Raw genomic sequence first — 23,938 nt, 5'->3', positions numbered from 1 at the left:
TATCTGTTCCTATCATTGAAATTAGAATGGGAACTTGGTAAGGAAGCTAACAGGTGACTCCATTCCTCTTCTCACACATATGGCTCATTAATATTAGTTAAATTGAGGTTGGGCTCAATCTTTTCTCTAATTTATGAGAAGAACCGATCTAGCAAAAGAAACACATACATGGATATTGGGAAGAGAGGGTAAATATATTAGCTTTAAAAGAGATGAAGTGTAGCTGGTTTGGCTCAGTGGATAGAGCATTGGCCTGCGGCTCAAAGGGTCCCAGGTTTGATTCCAGTCAAGGGCACCTACCTTGGTTGCAGGCTCCTCCCCAGTCAATGCAATTTGGGTAGAAGGACGTTCTTGTCTATCTCTTTCTTTAACTATAAATTCACTATAGACAGCAACTTCTTATATTCTCCTGGGATTCGCTGGACTAGACTGTATAGCACAAAGCTTTGCTGTGTGGAATCTAAAATGCCTCTAACCTTTTCTTGGGCAACTGGTTTAGGAACTCACTCCAGAAGGGGACAGAAGGCCTCTACTCCAGTGCAAGCGCTAGGCCGATAGTTTGAGTGACTTCTCTCTCTGGCTTGTCATTTACTCAACTTTCCTTCTCTTTCATACATTTAAGACTGAAGATGGTGCCAGGCTGTGGTAGACAGAATTTTGAGATGGCCCCCAGAGACCCACACCCTTAAATTATCCCTCCACTTCACCCCCTTGAGTGTAGATGGGACCTGGAGCTTGCTTCTAACCAATAGAATGTGGCTTATGTTTTGGGATATCACTCCTGAGATTATGTTATATGGAAAAGATGAAGGGATTTTTCAGATATAATTGAGGTCTCTAATTGGTTGACTTGAAGTTAATCAAAAGGGAGATTATGTTGGATGGGTCTGATCTGAGCTCTGTTAAAGAGGTTTAGAAACTCTCTTTTTTTGCTATCCTTGAAGAAGAAAGCTGTTATGACTTCTACAACTGCAAGGAAAGTTATTCTTCCAACAGCCACAGAAGCTTGGAAGAGGACGCTGGGCATGGATGAGATCCAAGTCCTGATGACTCCTTGCATGCAGCTGTGTGAGGCCCTAGTAAGGTGGGCCTGGACTCCTCACTCGTGGAAAACTGATATAATAAGAGCAAGTTATTTTAAGCCACTGTGTTTGTGATAATTTATTATGAACCACAAATAACTAATACACAAGTCTATGAAATAAGAAACTCTGGTAGCTTTGTATGATTATATTATATTTTTATATGTCTGTATTTTCATACACTTCTTGATAGCTGGACTCCTCTTTGCTTCTTTTTTGTGTCTCCCTTCAGTTAGCACATAAATATTTCTTAAATGCTAGTATTCTTTGAATGAATAAATTAATGGATTAATTCCTTTTTTGTGGTACCCTGGTTCTTTTTATGTTCAATCCTTCTCCTAACAAACTGTTCTTTCCATCTCTTAGCTCAGCGGTTCTCCACCTGTGGGTCGCGACCCCTTTAGCGGTCGAACAACCCTTTCACAGGGGTCGCCTAAGACCATCCTGCATATCAGATATTTACATTACTATTCATAACAGTAGCAACATTACAGTTATGAAGTAGCAACGAAAATAATTTTATGGTTGGGTCACAACATGAGGAACTGTATTTAAGGGCCAGAAGGTTGAGAACCACTGTCTTAGCTTATTGTGTTCTCTGACTGTTCTCAACTGGAGAATAAGTTTAATCAATTAGCCAGCCATGTTTTGGTTATAATTAGCAAGCATTAGCATTGCAAAGTCTAATGTAAGTTTATTCCCTTCAGTTTGGGACCATGTGAGCTATTCAAATTAATATGTCTTTCTTCATATTCAATCATAAAGGCAACCTTCCTTTCAGATATCATCACTTGTCACTTAATTATTAGGACATTCTTATAATGAATTTCCCATTGAACTTGTCCAATTATAGGTACTATAAGATACAACTACATTATACATTCTGTTACTTACGAAAAATTGGGCCAGCAATAGTTCCTTGTTAAAAGTGACAGAAATCAATTCTGCCTTTAAGAAAGAAATGTGTTGGAAACCTATATGGCAGCCAACAAAATAAAAGGAAGGATAGAAAAATCAGCATGGAAAATAGATAGGAACCAGGCAAGTGTGTGGGGAGAGTTAGAACTACAGCTGAAGGGGTGACCTTCCAGCAGCCAGTGCAGTGTTGCTACATCCTTGACTTGACACGGGACACCACTCAAGAAGTCCTCACCATCATCACCCTTCCACTCTCACCACTCCTATCACCAGAAAGAATTCTAACATCTCTTTATTTGCCTCACTAGCTAAAGAGTGAGTGGGTCTGATGGAGTATCTTATTGGCAGAGAACATTCTGTAGGTTGGAGGGAGCAAGTATCAGCATTTTGGTTTCTGTGGCAGTAGTTGGGGCTCTACCTCTCACCCAGACACAATGGCCAATACCTCAAACATGAGGTTCAGGTAGTGGGCTGCTTCTGCCCAAAACCATAGCCTCCAATACATCCAGTACAAAGTGTTAGTGCTTTCTAGAAGTAGGCTTAGTGGTATTGTTGAAAGAAAACACAAAGCACATCTATATATGGTTTCTGGAAAAACTTGCTGTATTTTAGAACATCAGAGTAGGACTGATGAGAATTTTAGAACACCAGAGTAAGACTATTTAATGACCAAGTGTATGGCCACTTTTGGCAATAGTTACATAAAGAAGAGATAACACAAAATGGTTCTGGAGACTTCTCATATTTCCAGAAGTTGCCATTCATATGCACAGCTATGGATAATTCCATTTAACTGGAATAAGGATTCTGCAATGTTAAAGTGTGATTGCCATTCTCAAGGTATTTCCACACAATCCCCCCACCCCCTGTGTTTCCACTCACTAGCCTAACTAACTGTTGTATAGACTCTGGCTACAAAACTTCCTGCTGAGCACATGCAGATAATTGGTTCAAACAAATACAATAGATTCATGATCATGTACTTCAAGTTTCTGCGAAGCAAAAGCAAAAGAAGGGTCAAGTTCTCAATACCTTCATTCAGTAGGCTGGGACTTGAGGCCCATGCTGTCAAATACTCCCACATCATTCTTTCTTCACCAAAGCCTATATCAAAGTTCACTTTCTCTGTAAAACCTTGCTTTGTTTTCTCATATTGAGTCCATTTCCTTCCTTTGACTTCCAGTAATTTATAAATAAATTTGCTTATTCACATCTCATATTCTGTTGTCAGTACTTGTGATTCTCCACCAGATTGTAAACTATGTCAGAGCAAAGACTGTGTTCTTTAGGCAGAGTTAGGTATTCCCTAGTCCTCGTTTCCTCATTACATAGTACACTGAGACATTTTTTTCTGTAGCTGACTCCTGACCAGGCTGTCGGCTTTGGGAGGGAGGTGGGTAGATATTTGTTTTCCTTCAGTCTTTGTCCATGGTACTGAAATTTGAAAGAGGCCATCGCTTGGGATCATTGGTTTGTCTTAAGTGGACTTGTCATAAAGAAGATGAATACTACTCTCATTTATTTGGCCAAATTATCACATTTTTAGAATGCCAATGAAATTCGTGTGTGTGTGTGTGTGTGTGTGTGTGTGTGTGTGTGTGTGTGTTTCTGTTTTTTGGAAGTTAACTAACTGAAAAAGAGAGCATTATATCACTTATTCTCTGAAGATGGAAAAAAATAAATTTGAGGATTGAGTATAAAACCTTAATGTTAGAATCCATATCATCATTAGCTGTTATTGCTCCCCTGACAAAATTCTGCATAAGTGAGTGCTAACTGAATAGCACAATTTGCCTTTTTGAATTCATTTTTAATAATATTGGCAAGAGGAAGTGTTGCAAAATATATTACTATCTTAAATCATCATATGCCAAAGCTAAGACACCAAACTAAGAGTCAGAAGTCCCATTTCTTTATTTTTTTAATTAAATAAATATTTGCTGAAGTATTGTTAGGTACCATATACTTTTTGTGCACTGTTGGCAAGTCACTCAACCACTCTGAGACTAAGTTTTCACATTTGTACAATGGACATAGAGTTCATCCAGCCTTGTCTCATAGCATAGTGAGAGTCAAATGAAACACACTATATATTCAAGTGATTTTCGTATGGTAAAGCACTCAAATATAAAGTTATATTTATTATGTTAGTTATAACACACATATAATAATGCAATAAAATTATAGTTATCAAATACACTATGGTTATCTCTCAAAGCCAGTTCCTAACTTCCATAATTTTATTACTACCAAATATTATAACATAATAGTATCATACATTTGAAGTATATTTTACCATTTTCAGAGCACTTTCAAATAATGTATTGCTGATTCTTTTAAACAAAGGAAAATGTGGAGCTGCCTGCTCTGCTTTATTCTTTCATCCACACATTTCTAGGTCTCCTCTTTTCTACATGATAATTTCTAAAGATAGAACTAAACTAGCTTTTTCTGTTGTCATTGTTAATCCTCCCTCAAGGATATTTTTCCATTGATTTTTAAAGAGAGTGGAAAGGAGGGAGATGAGAGAAAGAGAAAGAGAGAGAAAGAGAAACATTTATATGATTCTCACATCGATTGGTTGCCTCACATACATGCCCTGACCAGGCCTAGGATCAAACCTGCAACCTAAGTACATGTCCTTGACCAAGAATCAAACCCATAACTCTTCAGCGCCCAGCTGAAGCTCTAACACTGTGAACACTGGCCAGGGGAGAACTAAACTAGCTTTTGAATGGTACTTGGATTAGAAAGAAATTTTGATTCTATTTATTTCTACCTCAATTTCTTGAGGATCTCAATTGTGATACATGATACTTGAGAGACATAAAGAGCTGTCAGATTAATTTTACTTCTAGATTTCACAAAAAGCCTGGTAACAATCGATGTCTACAGCAGTGGCCTCAACGTTTTTCATCCTAGGACTGATCTACACTCAAAAATTATTGAGGACCCCAATTATACCTGTAGATTATATCTATCACTCTTTATTTCATTAGAAGTTCAAACTGAGAAATTTCAAAAATATTTATTAAATTATTTTAAAACAAGAAACCTGTTACATTTTAATGTAAATATTACCTTTATGGAAAATAACCATATTTTCCAAATTAAAAAAATTAGAGAGAAGACTGACTTTGTTTGACATATTGAAGATCTCTGTCTGATTTAACAGAAGACAATAGAATTCTCTAATCTGCTTCTGCATTATATCTGCTACCATATATTATTTGGGATGAAGTATATGAGGACAATCTGGTCTCACACAGATATGTACGTGGTTGGTAAAGGGGGCATCTTACTGACCCTCTGAAAGGGTTTTTGAGGATCTCCAGGGATCTACCCACCACACTTAGAAATGGCTGCTCTACAGTGTGGGGGTTTCAATGCAGAAGCTGCGAAGTTGAGCAAACCTCCTACTGGGATTGAAACTGATTTAGTGTTTAATTGTGTGTCCTCAGGCAATTTACCTAAACAGTAAGCCCTTCTTCCTCTGTGAAAATAGTGTAATAATACCAACTTCATGGAGTTGTTAGAAAAACTAAAAGCTTGAAGTCTAAAATGCTTAGTGCAGGTCTTGGCACATAGTAACTATACAATAAAATAGTAGCTGGCACTAATGTATCATAGACTGTTTTCTATACTCCCCTTAAAATGAAGGCCTAGAATAGCCATCCCAACTCACATGCCTGTAAGACCAGTCATAGAGGGAAGGTTCTGAAATCTAAATCAAAAGGATCTCACTTTAAAATATGCTATCCTACTGTCATTTATACAAGATTCATTCCCAGTCAATATTCTCATACAGTTATGGGTGTTCATAATATGATACCAAATTGAAGGCTATGTGAGATTTGAAAAGAACCATTCAACTAATCTTCACATTGAAAAATTGTGTTGTTCTTGATGAAAAACAGGACAAATTAATATGCTAAGACAAACCTCATTTTATAGACAACTAGTGGACCAGTGCATGAAATTCATGCATGGGTAAGGTCCCTAGGCCTGGCCGGCAATCAGGGACGATCAGGAACTTCCAGCTGCCGGCCAGGGGCCTTCCTTCCCTCGCTGCCGGCTGCTGGCTGGGGCCTTCTTTTTTTCCGCGCCGCCCCCTGGTGGTCAGCACACCTCATAGTAAGCAATTGAACTCCATGTCTCCTGGTCGAACTCCCGAGGGAACACATTACATATTAGTCTTTTATAAATATAGATATTAAACATACAAAATATAATAAAAACGTTTTCTGGAAGCCTAGAAAGTAAAGATTTTTAAATTTTGTTTTCATTTTTGTTTATAAATTTATTTCAATGACTCTTAATATTTTCTCTTTTCGTTTTGTTCCTACTTGCTAGTGCATCATCTTTTCCCAAAGTAAAAGATTTGCCATATCTCTAGTATGTATTTTTAAAAATTAAATATAAAAATTAAATATATTTGCATCTGAACATTGTATCTTTTCTACTATCCAAGAAAACCCACAAATAATCAGAAGAGTCTAAAACTAGTGGTAAAGTAGCTGCCTAGGAATAACTAAACAAGTTCTTTTGTACATGATTTGATAAATGAAACTATTACAGAAATGTCAGTGGAACACTCCCTTCTTAGACTGTCAGATTTTGTAAACTTACTACTTAACTCTGCTTCTTATCTTGTTTTCTGAGATTTAGAATATTCAGTCCCAGCTGACTAATTCTTCTTGGTTCTCATCTATACTGGTTTTAACTTCTCAATTTATAGGTCACAAGGAAGGCCTACTAATAGTAATAGCAAGAACTTCTCATATGTATTATGTACTTACTTTTTATCTTATAGTATTCCTAATACTTTATATGTACTTAATAATTTAAGTAACCCTATATTATAATGCTCATATTAAAAGATGACAGAACTGACCCAGAGAACATCTTTCAGTAAAGGTCATGTCAGCAAAACAGAATACTCTCAAAATATTTAAATCAAGGGATACTTAACCCAAAGAATTGGTTATGCAGGTAACGAAAGAGCTGAGAAGCCAAACAAGGACAGTAAACTCAGCAACAGCAAGAACTCATAAATCTTAATTTCAAGGGATGATGAAAGGAAGCAAGATTTTGAGCAGAAATTTGAACCAAGGTATGCCAGTCTGGTGACAGGTAGAACCCCAAAGAAATATAGCCCTAGGAGGTGCCACCCAAAGGGGAAAAGGAGAAGAAGAAAGAGAAATAGTCTGGTTTCTCCCTTTCCTGTACCTCCCCTTTTCCCCACCCCTACTGCAGATACCACACCTATGTCTCTCATTGGCCAAATCCATTCTAAAGCCAGCTGATCTGAGAGCATGGAATATCCAGGGTTAGTCTTTTCTGTGATTCAGAGCAAAGCAATTGAAGTGCAAGGACTGTACCTAATAGAAAATAGGCAAGGATTGTGCAAAAGGCTTAAGTGAGTTGCTAGGATCATAGAATTAGCAGTCCTGGGCTGTTCTTTGGAATTTATATGTGTGTAGCAGTGATGTGCTCTGAATACGAGAGACAGAGGTCTTGAGAAGTGACATTAGTTTATGTAGTTTTCTCTGTCCATATATGCCATAGAATAATTTTAGGAAAATGTATGTCTATCACTACAGAAGAGAAAGAAAGGAAAGAAATGAGAAAGGGTCTGGGGCTCGAAGCCATTTTCATTTTCAGAGTATGCTTTTGAGCATGTTCAGGGTGAGGGAAGCAAGTGATTCATGCAAGAAATCTCCACTTTTGTGCTGGCTCTCAGTTAATAAAGTATAGCTTTCTATCCAAGTAGACATTACTTTTAAAGTAGACTTTGCAAAAAATAGTTCACATTGGACTAGATTCCTATTTTGATGCACAGAACCTCTTTCTCCCAAAACTATTGCAACTAGAAGTATCAAAATTGGCAGAAAACTCAGAAGTACTGTTTTTTAAAGTGTCAATGCATATCTTACCAATCTTAGAGTTTGTGAGATGGAGTAGGAAAAAGGATATTTGGTGACACAAAAGAATAAAGTGTAGGGTTAAGTACATTAAATATGACTGTTATGAGCTTAATTATGTTCCCCTAAAATTCACATGTTAAAGTCCCAACCCCTAGCATCTCAGAATATAGCTGTATTTGAAGATAAAGCCTTTAATGATGTGATTAAATTAAAACGAGGCTGTTAGAGTGAGGCTCTAATCTAATCCAATATGACTGGTGACCTTATAAAAACAAAGGAGCACCCAGGGTCTCTACCACAAATGAAGAGGCAGCAATAGTGTGGCACCTCCAAGCTGAGGAGAGAGGCTGCAGGAGAAACCAACGCTGCTGGCACCTTGATCTTTGACTTCCAGCCTCCAGAACTGTGAAGAAACAAATTTCTGTTGTTTAAACCACCCAGTTTGTGACATTTTGTTATGGCTGTCCCTGTCAACAAAGAAGCGATATCTGGAGACTCTCAATGTATACCATTAACTGCTGGAGATACTAATAATGGTATGCTGTGTCATATAAAACAATATAAGACAACTAGGGGCCCAGTGCATGAATTTGTGCATCTTAAAAGGAACTGTGGGCTGCAAGGCTGCAGTGGGCACAGGGGCAGGTCTCGGCCCATCCTCCACGCCCCCGCCTGCCCCTTCCGCTGTGGCCCCGGTCAGTCCCCTGTCTGCCAGCAGCCCTGCTCCTGCCACTTCCACAGGCTGATGGCCAGCCCCACTTGCACCGGCTAACGGCGTGGAGCAGTTGGGGCCAGTGCAGTCAGTGGGTGTGAGCAGTGGCTGCTGCCACAATCGCCCCTCAGGAGCAGGGAGAGGTGGAGAAGCCCTCAGGGGTGACCGGGGTGGCAACTGCCACTTGCACCCACTGACAGCACCAAGTGATTTGGACAGGCGCCGGGTGCCAGCAGCAGGTGCGAGCAGGACTGGTGCTGGCAATAGGTGTGAGTGCCGGGTGGGACCATGGCGCGCAGGAGCAAAGAATTTTCAGTAACCACCAGAGACTTGCCCAATGACAGTAACCAGCGGCCCGCCTTGGTCTGGTGCTCCCGCTCACCTGCTCCACCATCCCACCACAGCCAACGCCCGCCATGTTCCACACACGCCCCTGGTGGTCAGTGCACATCATAGCAACCTGTTGTTTGCTTGTTCTGCCATTCGGTCTATTTGCAATTTAGGGTTTCATATATATACTAGTATATGTAGATATGGCTGCCAGAACCACAAAGCTGTCCATTTGGAATAAGACATGCAATGCAAAAGCATAAATAAACTTGTTTTCTCTCCTTCATGGCTTCCCATTGAATATAATAAGCATTTTATTTTGCATGTATAAGGCAAATAGTACTCTTACAAGTTCTAATCTATGAACACCTATCACTAAATGGTGCCATTGTGATATCATAGAGAGTTCCTCTTTGAATAATTCCTTATGGTTTCCTTATTGGTGGGAAAAAATTATTCCAGAATGTCAATACATCTAAGGAAGAAAAATACTGTAATTCTTATCCTCCTTAAAGTAGAAGAACCACCCTTTTGTTGCAGAAATTGTTCAAATCTATCCTATGAATTGAATCTTTCTCTCTTATTCATATCTTACAAATGTGCTTTAGCAACGTATTCGATTCTTGGTCCAGAAATGGATTCTCAAACCAAGGGAAATGAATAGTTAAAATATACAAGACATAATACTGAATATTATAAGAAACATAATTTTGACCCCAAATAAAAAAATAGCCTTGGTACTAAAAACTAAATTTAAAATTTTATTTGAAATCTATCACTTTATATGTTTTTCTGAATATCAACAATTCAGAGGAAAGCAGTAGTTTAGGAATTATTAAATAGTATTCCTAGGCTATATTATTCCAACAACTATCATATAAAGGCTGATTCATGAATAGCAAAACTGACATTGTGACAAAATTTTTAAATGAATTAGAATACCTGACAATGGGTTTTATGTATAAATTTCTTAAATTCTCAAATTTCCTTTTTCTATTCATTTTAGTTGTATTCATTTTTAAAAAAATATATTTTATTGATTTTTTACAGAGAGGAAGGGAGAGAGATAGAGAGTTAGAAACATCGATCAGCTGCCTCCTGCACATCCCCTACTGGGGAAGTGCCTGCAACCCAGGTACATGCCCTTGACCAGAATCGAACCTGGGACCTTTCAGTCCGCAGGCCGACAGTCTATCCGCTGAGCCAAACCGGCTTTGGCAGTTGTATTCTTTTTAAAGAGAATACCTATAAGGAAACTAGAAATTGTCTTCTCAAAGTTCGCCAAAATAACAATTATGGTTAAAAAAATTAAGTAGGAAACCATCAGATGTAAGCTGGGAATGAATGACCAAAGTGGAAAAGTATAACTACCTTATAAAGACCCTTAAAGACCTTTATTTGATAATTATTTAGTAAGCACCAGAAGATAATTTTTTGGTGGAACTAAAAAAATTTTACACAGAGGAACACATTGGCAAATTCTTGAAACTAATCTTTAGTATCTGGCAATGTTTTTTTTTAAACCACAGTACTAGATTTTTATGTTTGATTTAACTTTATTCTTCCTCTTTTGGGGGAGGGGTAATGCTGGGGTTCTTGTCCCAGCATCAAGAAGGGTTCAGGAATCGGGAGAAGGCTGTGCATAGATGTTAAATAGGAATCCAGAGACTAACAAAGAGTCCAGAAATGAGATATAATTTTGAAAGGCATTTGGGGATCAGAGGAGCTTAGCTAAAGGAACTAAGATCCAAGATCTTAAGTCTAAGGTCTTAGGTTCTCTTTGTCCCCAGGACCCCATGCTTTTTATTAACACAATTTGTCCTGAGGTGAGGCAGAGATATACACTTCGAAGGGTATACACGAGCATTGTCAGAATGGGGGAATTAGCCTACGGCTGTTCAGGTGTTTGGCCAGTAGGAGGCAATAACATGTAAATTAAGATGCCTTTTAGCTGTCTGGCAGCCACAATCAGTTTCCTATTCAGGTGTGGGGAAATGCCTTCAGCCATTCCCAACAGGTGACTACATGTGTGACTCAACCCTGTTGAGTCCCCAAGTCTCATCAACCTTTTGATGAAACTCTTGAAATTATGACATGCTGAAATTGGTCTCCGGCAGGGTAATCTTCACCAGAGGTTATTTTTTCCATTGATTTTTAGAGAGAATGGAAAGGGGGAAGGAGGAAAGAAAGAGAGAGAGAGAGAGATGGATAGGTTGCCTCCCACTTGTGCCCTGGATGGAGTCTGCAACCTAGGCACCTACCTTGACTAGGAATCAAACTTGTGGCCCTTCCTTGCGGGCCGATGCTCTAACCATCGAGCATAACCAGCCAGTGCTAGATTTAACTTTCTTAAACTCAAATATTATGAACTTGATAGATTTTCTTTTTAAATCTAGAATGCAGAGAAACATGAAGTTGATATGTTGAAAAGAACTGTGCTCTATAAATGAGGAAAAATGGATTCTAGTATGCTTTCCTGGATGAGTCACTCTCTGTGCATTCTATCAGAACTGTTGCATTATTCCTAAAATACTGGGTTTCCAACCATCTCACATATTTTGGAATTCTTCTGGTAAAGACATAAAATATCAATAAAATAAAATTTGTAATTTGTCAAAATCAAATGATTAAAAATATGAAGAATCAAAGAGAAGATCTCAAAAGGTGGCTGAAGATAATCTAAGGTGCAAAAATGGTTGTAACATGCACAGATTTGTTACAAAGCCCTAAGTATTACTTGACATATGATTATTAAATAAAACCAAATAATATTTCAATGATCATTTATCAAGTTTGCTTTTTTTCTCAGCAGATTAAAAATTATACCTGGATTTGCATATGTGTGAATTTGTGATAATATGCACTAATTATTCCACCCCTCCCAGGTTAGCTCCTAAAACAAAAGCTAAGATAGGTTAAGGATAGAGATTGCTTTCTCCATGTTAGGTTTTCCTTAAAATTATATACAGGGTATCCTCCCAAAATACATATACACTTTGAATAATTATTACTTCCAAAAGGTTAAAACTGAAAAGAAAGAAACATCAGTTGAACTATCAGAAAAAAATGTGTGTAGATTTTTTTGGGACACCCTCCATGCAGAGTGGTTAATTGATAGCTTGGCAATTGGGATTAGAACAATGTAGCATTTTAGACAGTGATGCTTTTGTAATGTTGTCTGTTGTATAAACCATAATTCATTTATATAAAATCTCCGGGAAATAAACCGTATTTCTCCAGAGCTTAGCAGTGACCGGCACATGTTTGAATGAATGAAGTAGACGGAGAATGTCAATATTAATTTATGTAATGATTAGTAAAGAAAAAAAGGACATTCTAGCAGAAGGTCTTCTGTCCACCGTTCGGTTAATTCATTCTTGACTTTTCCCTTCGGGCGAGTTGTTTGCTTGGGAAATTCCTAGAAGGCGAAGGCAGAGGACGGAGACTTAGAAAAGAGAAGGGGTTCAGGACTCAAAATGGTTTTGGGACAGTATTACGGGGCCTAGAGGGAAATGTTTTGTCTTGTAGGAGTTCTGAGAGCAGGCGATCCGAAAGTCCTGGGCCCCACAGGAACGCAGCCCTCCAGCCTCGGCTTGGAATTTCGCGCAGCCGAGCGCGGCGTCGCGCAACCTGCGGCAGAGCAGGCTCCCAGTCCCGGCCAGAGGGGCGCGCCCTCCCTTCCAGGAGCGCGGGGCCGCGCCGGGCGGCCGGAGCGGGGGCCCGGGGGCGGGACTCCGGGCGGCCCCGCCTCGCCCCGCCGCCCCGCGGGTCACAATGTAGGGTTAGGCGGCGGGCGGGCGGGCGGGGCTCGGTGGGGGCGGAGCCGCCGGGCAGGGGCGGTGCCGGTAGTTGGGGGCGGGGAGGGGAGGAGGACGCGAGCGGGCGGAGGACAGCGCCATTCCGGCCGGCCGCTCCCTCTGGTCCCTCTGCCTTCCCCGCGGTGGCCCGAGAGCGCCAGCGAAGGAGCGCGCGCGTGACGCGGCCCGGCTCGCTGCGCCCTCCCGCCCGCGCCCGCCGCTCATGGCCCGGGCCGCGCTGGCCGGCCCGCCGTGAAGACGCCTCCGTGGCCCTCGCAGTCCGCGCTTCGCCGCCAGCCCGCGGTGCCCGCGCACCCCAGCCGCCATCGCCTTCGCGCCTGGCTGGCGGGGGCGCAGTCCCCGGCCGTCCGCGCCCTTCCCTGGAGCTCGGCGGAGCGTGGCAGCCGGGGCCGGCGGAGGTGCGAGGAGCCGGACGCCGCCGCCCGGGTCGCCGCCGGCGCCGCGGGGGCCATGACCGTGGAGCAGAACGTGCTGCAGCAGAGCGCGGCGCAGAAGGTGAGCGAGCCCGCGCCTCCTTCCGACGTGCTGCCCGCCCCCGGCCCCCGCCCTGCCCCCTCCGCCCCCCTCCCTCGCTACCACTCGGCCTCGCTGCCCCGGGCTCCCCCTCCGCCACCCACTGCCCCTGCCCGTGGCCTCTGGGGCGTCGCGCCCGGTGCCGGCTGCTGGGGTGTAGTTGGCGGGTCGCAGTCCACTTCCTTCTTGCCGATTGTTTTCCTGTAACACGGTGCGGGGTATTCATTGAGAGCGACCCTCGCATTCCTACACTCCACTGTGTGGCTTCTTGATTAAGCTTATCCTCCTTTAAAAACCATCAGTCGTCATTCCTGCCGAGCACAGCGGGCGTTTCGGAGGTAGGAACATTCCAGGCCTGCTGCTGTGCGAAAGGGTCTCCGCCAGGACTGCCCTGCCTGCCCTGCGGGGCAGGTGCGTTTACCAGGTGGACTCTCTGTACTAGTCGAGGGTTTGGTTGTTTCCCTTTCCTCTTCCAGTTTCTTTCTTTTTTCGTTTTCTTTTTTCTTCTTTTGTCCCCTTTTCTGAGGAACTGTCCTTTAAGAAAGGAAACCTTTCTGGCCATGTTTATTTCAGGAATCTTTTGTCCCCTAAGTTTGACCTTGTTCCATGGTTCACCCTTTACCCTGGCCTCAGTCACACATTCAAATGGTCACCTAAGGAAAATAAAAAAAATAAATCTATGTTTGTGAAGCGCCAGCTCTTTCATAGTCAGTAGTGAGAGACGCTCTTTTTATTCTAGATTTTGCTTTCAGAACCTCAAGTGCACTATCATGCTCGAACTATATCCTGAAGAGTAGATGGCTATGCATTATTTTATTTTATTATTTTTAGGGGGGGGGGTCATTTGTGTGAGAAGCATTTTGGGTAAAAGAAAAGCATTGCTTTAGTCTGTTGGAATTATGGGGATAACTTTGCTTTACTGTGAGCAGCTGCCAAAGATGTGTGTGGTTTATCTGGGAGAGTAATGAATGCCCCACCCTGTCGTAGTTTTGGCATAGTTATCCTACCTGTGCTTGGTTATAGAATGAGGCCTGCTGTCCTAAAATGGTCTATTTATATATTCACAGTATGCTAAGTTTTTGCTTTGAGATTATTTTTAGATTTTTATGATAGTACTTGTGGTAATTGAAGATGCTCAAGAATTTTGGAAAGCAAGGATAGTGCATTGTTATTTTAGGCCCTTTGGGAAAGTTCCCTTGTAACTCTTGTGTGTTATAGTTGACTGTTACTGGTAAATGTAGAAGGTTACTGCACCCTGCTGTTTATTTACAGTGAAATAATTCTAGATTTAATAATACGAGTTTAGAACAGTTTATCTTCTAATCTCCCCCTTGGTTCTATTTTGAATATCTTAAACTTTAGTTTTTGATGTTTATGTGATAAAGTGCTAATACTTTCAACAGGATTTCGAGGTCATGTATATGAAGTAACATTTAATAAGTTTGGTATCATCTTTGTTAATTCTTTTCAATGTTGAATATTAGAGCCTATTTCAAAGTGGGAAATGTAGCTAATATTTTTTACATCTCTTAAATTTGAACAATGGCAAAAAGTTTGTTAAATTGATTTCACCTAAGTACTTTAACATAGAATCAGATAATACAGATCTGTCTGGATCAGAGGTTTATACATAAAGTTGTAGGATTGAGAATCAAAATACTGAAAGTGATCTTGGCCATCAAGTTCAATTTCCTAGTTTAATGAACCCCCTCCTTACATAAAGAAAGTAGTAGTTAATTTAAAGTATTACAATTATGATGCTATGTTTAGTGTATGTCAGATTATTTCATTGATTTTGGGGAATTTTTTTAAAGCAATATAATTTTATACTTTCACCATAGTATTTATGTTGTTTAAAAAACGTTTAATTTCGTTATTACTATACTATTACATATTAGAGCTATTTTAAAAATATATGGGTATGAATACTTTACCCCACCTACCTCAAATAAGTTGATAGATTTAAATCCATTAAACTAGTAACTAGGAAGTGGGCTTCAAGCTAGTAACTAGGAAGTGAACTTCATACTTTAGAAGAAACAAAAGTGAAACTTTTTGTTTTCTCTTTGAAATTTTATGAATGATCATTAAAATGAGAGTGGTTTAGTGCACATTGCACAACCAAAATTTTAGTCAATTTTCTGCTCTCAAAAAAATTGTGTGTGTATGCACTCGTGTAACATTAGTTTTATGTAAAATAGCTGTACTCTGGTGATTAGAACAGTTCCCAATATTTTCAGTATTCTTTTTTTTTTTTCATCCAGAGAATAATTGGTGATAATCTTTTAAAAAAATTTTTTAAAGCAGCACAACACAAAACTCTCATAGCTCTTTGTTTACCTACAGAGTAGCTTATCACTGTATAATATAACTTAAGGAGCTGACTTTTCCTCTGATGTGTTGCTTGATGCTGAAGTTTGTCCATGACAGATATTTAGGAAATAGGATACAGCTACGGAGAGCTACTTTTCTGAGTTGTAGATGATACAGGTGAAGTGGAGTTGGAGGCAGATTAGATACAGTTAAATTCTGTCATTTGGTCTTGAACATGTATCTTGAGCCTTTATACTTGATATTTTTCTAAGTGTAGGATCCTTAGATCTTAAAAATTTGATACATAGATTTAGGTCCAAGTAAGGATTCTTTAGGGCAGCAATAGAAGACTTCTTCCTAGAAACCAAATCAAGTTGTGAAGCGAGCTGAATATTATTTACGTTAAATGTATCCATCTGAGTTGAATAAAATGTAAGGTTCATAAGGGCATGCATATTGGCTGTTGGTTTCACTGTGGGGTTTATAACAGTTCCTTGCATGTAGTAGGTTTGAGTAAATATTTGATGGTGAAATAAGAGTGAGTGTTTTCTAAAAGGGGTGCAAGTGCAGTAGTTATTTTAATTTCCTAACTGAACCTCAAGATTTAACATTATTGAGAAACAATGAAAGTTCGAACCAGACTTTCTGTTGTAATATAGGCAGTGTAGTGAAAAGACAGTAGGATGTGGGTAGGATCTAAATCACCTTTCTAAGACCTTGGGCAAATCATTAAATGCCTCTGAATCATCTTTTAAAGCCTCAAAGTTAATATGATTAGACAACTTTTTTATATCTGAGTGTTTAGTGGATATAAGCATGCATTTATTCCAAATAGGGAGGGTTAAAGAATAAATAGTAGAGAATGGAGGAAGAAGGAATTTTATGGATCAACAATCAATTTTCAATTAATTACTATGGCGGGGTGGGAAGGATGTCACAGATTAACCAAATTAAGACTTAAAACAAAATTTAAGAAAGAATACAAACTGGATTCAGGGTAAATTTCTTAGATAAAATAATGTAGTATTTTCTCATTTAGGTATCATCTAAAGTTACAAAAATGCAAACAGCATTTCAAGGTACAGTTAACATTATATAAATCACTGTACTGGTAAACATGACATAAAATGAATATTCTTTAGTACTAAATAATTGCTTATCTTGTTGTTAGGGTAAGACTTGGTTTGGGTAGAGAGGTAAGGATCCAGCTGCTTATTCCCTTCTTATCTTTTTCTTTCTCACCTAATTTTGATTTGTATACTAACATTGTATCCAGCTTCCTTTATGAATTCTCATCAGTTCTAATAAATATTTGATTGATTTTCTTCAGTATTCTATGTTGACAGTTACTATTTTACCGCTTTAGCTAAGATTACAGAATGCTACTAGGATTAATGTTAGTTTCTATTATGTATTTTATGATGATATGGAAATTACAGTTCGAAGTTTTTAAAATGTATTGCAATCAGATTTAGGATGTTGATTCTATTAAGTTTCTTTTTTTTCTTCTTCAACAACTGATTTTATATGTCAAGACTGTTGGAATAAATAACATAGATGTATTATGTACTATATGCCTAAGGAATTATGCTAAGAATTTTTTAAACTTTGTTTTGTAATATTTAATCTTCCCAACCACCTTATTAGATGAGCACTATTTTTTTTCCCTTCATGTTGTGATTGAGGCAACAGTATTAGAGAAATTAAGAACTAGAGCAACATTTCATTGTGATTATGTATTTAAACTCAGGGTCAGCAGACTCAATAGCTCCTGCTCTTAGCCATTATGCTTTCTGATAAAATCTCCTTTAGTCATGATACCTCCAAATTTGTTGTACTAAATTTTAATCTAGAATTTGGTATCTGTATGCTTACATGAGCTTGGTTACACAGTTTGCTTTTGTACATATGGGCTCCTAATGGGAGGTTAGATCATAAAATCATTAAGAAAGCTTTTTGTTTTTTTTCTGTGCTTTTGGAATTGTTTATTTTAGGATTAGGTTAAATCCTTCAAAATTGGTGGTATTAAATGAGTTTTGATGAATATAACAATATCACGATGACCATTTTGTTACAGAAAGTTTTAGATAAGCTTTCCAAATTTTTATTGTCTTTTAGATTTTCCACTTCTTCCAATTCAAGTTTAAGACTGTTTTATATATTCAGATTATATTTCATTTAGGTTTCCATATATATTAGTCTGATCTTTTCTCTTAAATCTATGTATATGTAGATAGATCCCTTTCTTTTGTCTTTAATAATTTCACCTTCCTACTCATTCAGGTGGTTATTGTAGATTTTATACTTGAATTCACATTTAGTGAATTTGTAATCATGTTTAATAACAAAAAGCATTTTGGGCTGTGGATTTTCATCTGATTTAGGTTTGGTGTTGACCTTACTTATTTTTTTCATTACTTAAAAGATTGCTTTTTGTTTACTTTCCAAGATGTTGCATTTTAAAAATTACTGATTTTTAGTTTTGACGCATTGTTTAAAAAAACATGATTAGTAATGGTTTTAGAAATTTATTAAGATGTTCCTCTAAGTATATGTGAGGTTTTACTGAGCATATGAAAAGGATGTGTATTCTTTGAAAGTTATAGAGTTGTATATATATATTAACGAACACTTCTGGTGTGATTTGAATATTTACTTTTTTTCCCCTTTATTTCTTAAATCCGGGAGATTTTGATGTCTTTTAATGTAATTTCATCAAATTCTCTATGTATTTTTAATGGATCTAATCCAAATTTGTTTGTTACTTGCTGGTCATTACTAAAAGTTTATCATTTACATATATGGTGATAACTAATAAATTTAATATTTCATTGTCATTTGAGTTACCATATATTAGCCATATTTTTCCCATTCAGTTTTGGTGTATTGATCAAGCTTCATTGTATCACCTTTCCTACTCTTGCCTGTATATCCTATAATGATCTGAAAATCTTTCTCTTTTAATTTTAAACCAACTAAGCATGTATTTTTCTGAATGTCAAAAATCAATAATTGGTTTTCTTCCTTTCCTCTACCATCAATAAGATAAGACTTTTTAGCATATTTTTTATTTATAACATTCCTGATTTTATTGGGATAATGTAGAATTATAATTCTAAGTGATACCCTTTTACATTTCTTAAGGTATACCTTACGTGAAAAAATACCTGTATTACATGTTAGTAGTTAATTAGTTTTTTTTAAGATTAGGTATTTACTTTTACTTTTAACTAATTTTTTTTCTGTATAATATAATACTATTTGATGTTACCTTTTAAGTTTCGTGTGTGTGTGTGTGTCTTTTTAACAGTCCTGCCTAGGATTTTTGATCTGAAAATTATAGTGTTATTTGCAGGAAAAATGTATTTTAAAATTATTGCTCCTACTCTGTTTCTTGTTTTCTCCATCTGTAACTACATTATTTGCATGTTAGATATCATTTATCTCTCTTGCTTCAAATTTTATTTTATAATTTCTTTCTCTCTTTTTGTCCTATATGCTGAGATAACGTCTTAGCTTGGTTGTCCAGATTATTATTTTTATAATGCCAGTTTTCTATTTACCACCTCCTTAGGTGGTCAGATATTTTTGGAGGGTTTTTGTAAATGTGCATTTAAGTTTGTTCTGAAGTGCATAGAATTGAATTAATCACAAACATTGGTTCATGATCAGCTGTACATGAAAATATTTCATTTATTTATGAAATTATTGTCAATACTAAGCCCATATAAATCCATACTTAAAACAAAAGCTAGAGCTTTGAAAGTAACCTGTATGTAAGCCCCTTTATCCCACCCCTCTTGTTTTCGTAAGAGATTGTAATCATCTTGAGTCCTGTTTTCATTCTCCCTTTAATTTCCTTTTCATTCCATCTCTCTGAATTGCTGAAGGTATATGTTTTTTATTTTAGTTGTTTTAAATTTAGGAACTTTTTTCTCACCTCGATATCTAAAAGATATTCATCCATCTTGAAAGGTTAAAGTCGGTGGTGCATGGGCAGGCTAAATAGCAATCTCAGATGGTGAATAAGAAAAATTGAATTGATTTAAAGAAAAGGAGATGGGGATATCCAAAGGGAAGGGCTACACAGCACCGAGCCAAGGGGTATTAGGTTGATTATGGCAGCAAAAACAACTTAGGACAGCAAAACAAGGAAGGTGCATAGAAGAAGCAACAGGAGAGCCTAGGCTGGGCTGAATTAGCTCACTGAGAAGTCAGAGAAAAGGGGACCTTGGAGACAGGTTCAGGAGGTTAGTCTGGGACTAGCTGTCACTGCCCATTGCTCCCCTGGTTGCAAGTCTCATGGGCTCCCTTAGAGGGGAGAAGGGGGAAGGAAATGGCACTGGGTAGCACGCACATTGGGTCTTGCATCCTGAGTGTATTTATTTCTCTTTTGCAGGTGGAACTCTTAGGGGAGCTTTCAGGGGAGGGTCTTAATAGAATATTCCTAGGCTTTCCAGGCATGTTCTTTCACAGGGTCATTATTCAATGCAGCTGGTCCTGAGGCAGCCATGGAGTCACTTGTCTGGTTTTGCTGCTATTTTGGGCCTGGAGCTGAAATACAACTGAGGCCTAGATGTTATCTTTAGGGAGGAAAAGGTAAAGGGGTCTAAACCTCATGACCAGCGATACGAAAGATCCAGAGTCCAAACCGCATGACCAGTGATATGCTAGGGGAGGGTAGGTTACCTTGGGGGTGAGGTTCTTGTTTCCCAGTTTTGCCCCGTGTTAGGCATCCAGGACTTTCTGCCCTGGTGAGTTTCTGTACACTGGCCCGTTGTCCTTGCTATGCTCATGTCTAACAGTTAGACTCTAACTGCCCATAACACATTTTCTATTAAGAGTTTTTGAAGTTACGTTTGCAACATTTTGACCTCATTTCATTTGCATTTAATTTTCCTATCTGGTATGAGGTAGGGACCCAATTTAATGTTTAGTATATATGATGTTTTTGTTGTTCATCTTACCTTATTGAAAAGTTAAATGCTCTCTCCCATTGAACTGGCATGCCATCTCTGTCATATATAAGACTTTATGTGAAATGCTCTTTTTCCCCTGTTGTTTTGTTCCATCATTCATTTTGTGAATACTGTCCTGTCTTCACTGTGGTAGCTTCATTATAGTTTCTGTACTAGTTAAGTAAGCTTGCTTTTCTTCTTCCAAGATGTCATGTTGCTTTATTCTTCCTTATAAATTTTTAGACTAATCATACAAAGTTCTCTGAGAAACCCTTGTTTGATGTTTTCTTTTTTATTAATTTCCTTGAATTCATAGGCCAATTTGGCATTAGTGACATCTTTATGATATTGAGTCTCTCTATGAACACGATATACCTTTTTATTTAGGTCTTCAGTATCTCTTATTCAGTTTATAATTTTAACTGTAGAATTCTTACACATTATTTGTTCTAGGTAGTTGATAATTTCTGGTGACAATTATATGTGATGCTTTAAAACATTTGTTATTGGCGCTGGTGCTGGCAACTTGGTGGCGATGCTTCTGGACATGAGCTGCAAAAAGTACAGGGTGGCCCTGAGGAAGGAGAACCTAAAGAAATGTGGGCAGGAACTCGGTAGTTGGAGAAACTCTGGACTCTGACAGAAGAAGGGGGAGGAAAAGGAGGAATCTCTTATTGAACAACAAGAAGAGAAGCTGTTGGAGAGAGGCAAAAACAACAACAACAACAAAAACACACACGAGTGGTTGCTGTGGGAGCAGAAGGCACAAAAAGAATTCAGAATAGAGGAGGAGGAGGAAGAGGCACCTAAAAAACAAGAACAGGAGAGAAAGTTGAAGAGAGCCGAGCAGCAGAGAAAAGAGAAAGAGGAGGAGCAGAAGCTGCAGGAGGAGAGGGAAAGTGGAGGCTGTGAGAAGGTGCTGGGGTGGCTGAAAATGAGCTGGGAAATAGTGCCATGTGGCAAAACTCAGAACCACACAGGACTGATGAATAATGAAGAAAGATCTAGCTAACTGTCCATTCTACAAACAAACAAACAAACAAACGGGAGCTTGCCGTTTTGGAGGTAGAGGTGTTCACTGAGAAACAGTTTCAACACCGAGCCCCACCCTTCTTATCAGAAGCATGTTTACAGTGTTTGGTGTGTGGCCAGGAGGGCAGCAGGAGGAGGGCACCCACGGGGCCTGGACTTCTTCGAGGGTGTGTCTCTCCTCCTCCCCCCAGGTCCGGTCAACTGCAGCATGGAACTGCATCTGAGGGGCAGCGTGTGTGTGCAGTACCGATGGGAAGAAGAAAGCAGAGTGACCCTTTCTCTGTTTAAAGGACCTTGGTTTGCAGGACGGTAGCTTCAGTGCAGGTTCTGTCCCGTGACTCCGTGGAAAGGGCAATTTGTGGTTTATTTGAAATACAGCAATGCCCAAGAGGAGAACACTGCAACTTTCTTCATGTGTTCAGAAATCCCAACAATGAGTTTTGGGAAGCTAATAGGGACTTGTCTCCCGGTGGGTTTGGTTCTCCCTTTGGTAAGAACTCAGAGAGGATAAGTATCACATGATCTCACTCATTTGTGAAATATAATGAACAACGTAAACTGATGAAAAAAATAGAACTAGAGACATAGAAACAACGAATAGACTGTCAAAGCCCAGAGGGAAGGCAGGGGAGGGTGGGAGGAGGAGGGAGGTAAGAGATCAACCGAAGAACTTGTATGCATGCATATAAGCATAACCCATGGACACAGACTGTAGGGGTTGAGGGCACGTGCTGGGAGGTAGGTGCGACCAGGGAGAGGTCAATGGGGGTAAAAAAGGAGACTTATGCAATACTTTCAACAATAAAGAATTTAAAAAAGAAAAGAAAAAGAACTAAAGAGGAGGGGACTGTGACAGGCCCCAGGAGTGGAAGCTCCAGTCTGGCCCGTTTCTGCAGAAGGAATGGAGAAGCTGAGAGGAAAAGGAGAAGTAGTCACAGGGGTAAGAAATCTCACAGAGACACAACACAAGTCGTGAAAGGCACAGTTCAGGAAGTAGAGAAAGAAAAAGGCACCGCAGAGGGTGGGGGCGTGGGGCAGCCAGAGCCAGAGCCCAGCCAGAGCCCAGACCTTTCCAAGTCTAGCAGTTGGGGTGGGAGGAGGTCAGGTAGTAGAGACAGAACTGTTGATAGTTCCAAATCCAAAGAAACTGATTTTATACACACACACACACACACACACACACACACACACACACACACACACATTTGTAATTACTGGTGTGTACAAATGCAACTGACTTGTACATTAACCTTATATCCTGATACCTTGCTAAGCTTTTCTAGTTTAATACTTTTTTAGCAATAATTTTGAATTTTTGTCTGTAAAAGATTATATGCATAAGTCATGATGGTTTTTTTAAAATATATTTTATTGATTTTTTACAGAGAGGAAGGAAGAGGGATAGAGAGTTAGAAACATCAATGAGAGAGAAACATCGATCAGCTGCCTCCTGCACACCCCCTACTGGGGATGTGCACACAACCAAGGTACATGCCCTTGACTGGATTCGAACCTGGGGCCCTTCAGTCTGCAGGCCGACGCTCTATCCACTGAGCCAAACTGGTTAGGGCAAGTCATGATGGTTTTATTAATTTACTTTCAATTTTTATGTCTGTAACTACACTTTTTCTTGTACTAGGTAAGACCACTAATAAAGATTGATTAGAAGTGATGTCAGTGGATAATGTTTTATTGCTGATTTTACAGGACAGTTCTCTACTTTGGTACCTAATGCCCTTCTAAAGCATTTAAATGTGTTAGCTATATAAACAGCTTTTATAATAATAAAAGGATAATATGCTAATTAGACCAAATGTCATTCTGGACGTCCTTCTGGACGAAGCCGGGGCCAGAGGGAAGCCTGGATCCTGGGTGCCAGAGAGAAGCTGGTGCTGGCAACCAGGGGAAGGAAGGCCTACTCTTGCATGAATTTGGTGCATCGGGCCGCTAGTATGTTATAAAAAGGGTTCTGTTTCTAAAGAACTAAAGATTGTTTTGTTATTTTAAATTTTCATGCTTGCATATATTTTTTCTTTTGTGCCCAAGTGACTCTTTGTGAAAGTTTTCACTCCAGGCATGCTGGGGGTGGGGGGCAGGTAGCCTGTTTGTCAGCCACTTCTCTGTCATGCTAGGTCTTTTGGTGTGTGTGTGTGTACAAATCATTTCTGAAATCTTTTAAAAAATGTGTGTGAAATAGCATATGAAACCTTATGTCTCCTTTAAAGGAATATAATAAAGATAATACCATTTGTATTACCTGGACATAAAATCGAGTATCATCTTATTATCAAAATTTCCTTTGTGCCTCACCCACACAGTCCCTCACTTCGATATA

The 23,938-nt window shown here is 39.1% G+C and overlaps 1 pseudogene; it reads left to right on the top strand.

Annotated features, from left to right (window-relative positions):
* Positions 1-13,152: 13,152 nt before the first annotated feature.
* Positions 13,153-23,077, top strand: LOC118675994 (annotated as a pseudogene).
* The last annotated feature ends 861 nt before the right edge of the window (positions 23,078-23,938 follow it).

The sequence above is a fragment of the Myotis myotis genome, unplaced genomic scaffold (genome assembly GCF_014108235.1).
Source record: "Myotis myotis isolate mMyoMyo1 unplaced genomic scaffold, mMyoMyo1.p scaffold_m19_p_2, whole genome shotgun sequence".
Lineage (NCBI taxonomy): Eukaryota > Metazoa > Chordata > Mammalia > Chiroptera > Vespertilionidae > Myotis > Myotis myotis.
Note: the sequence above shows the minus strand (reverse complement) of the source record. Positions and strands in the feature narration are given on the sequence as shown.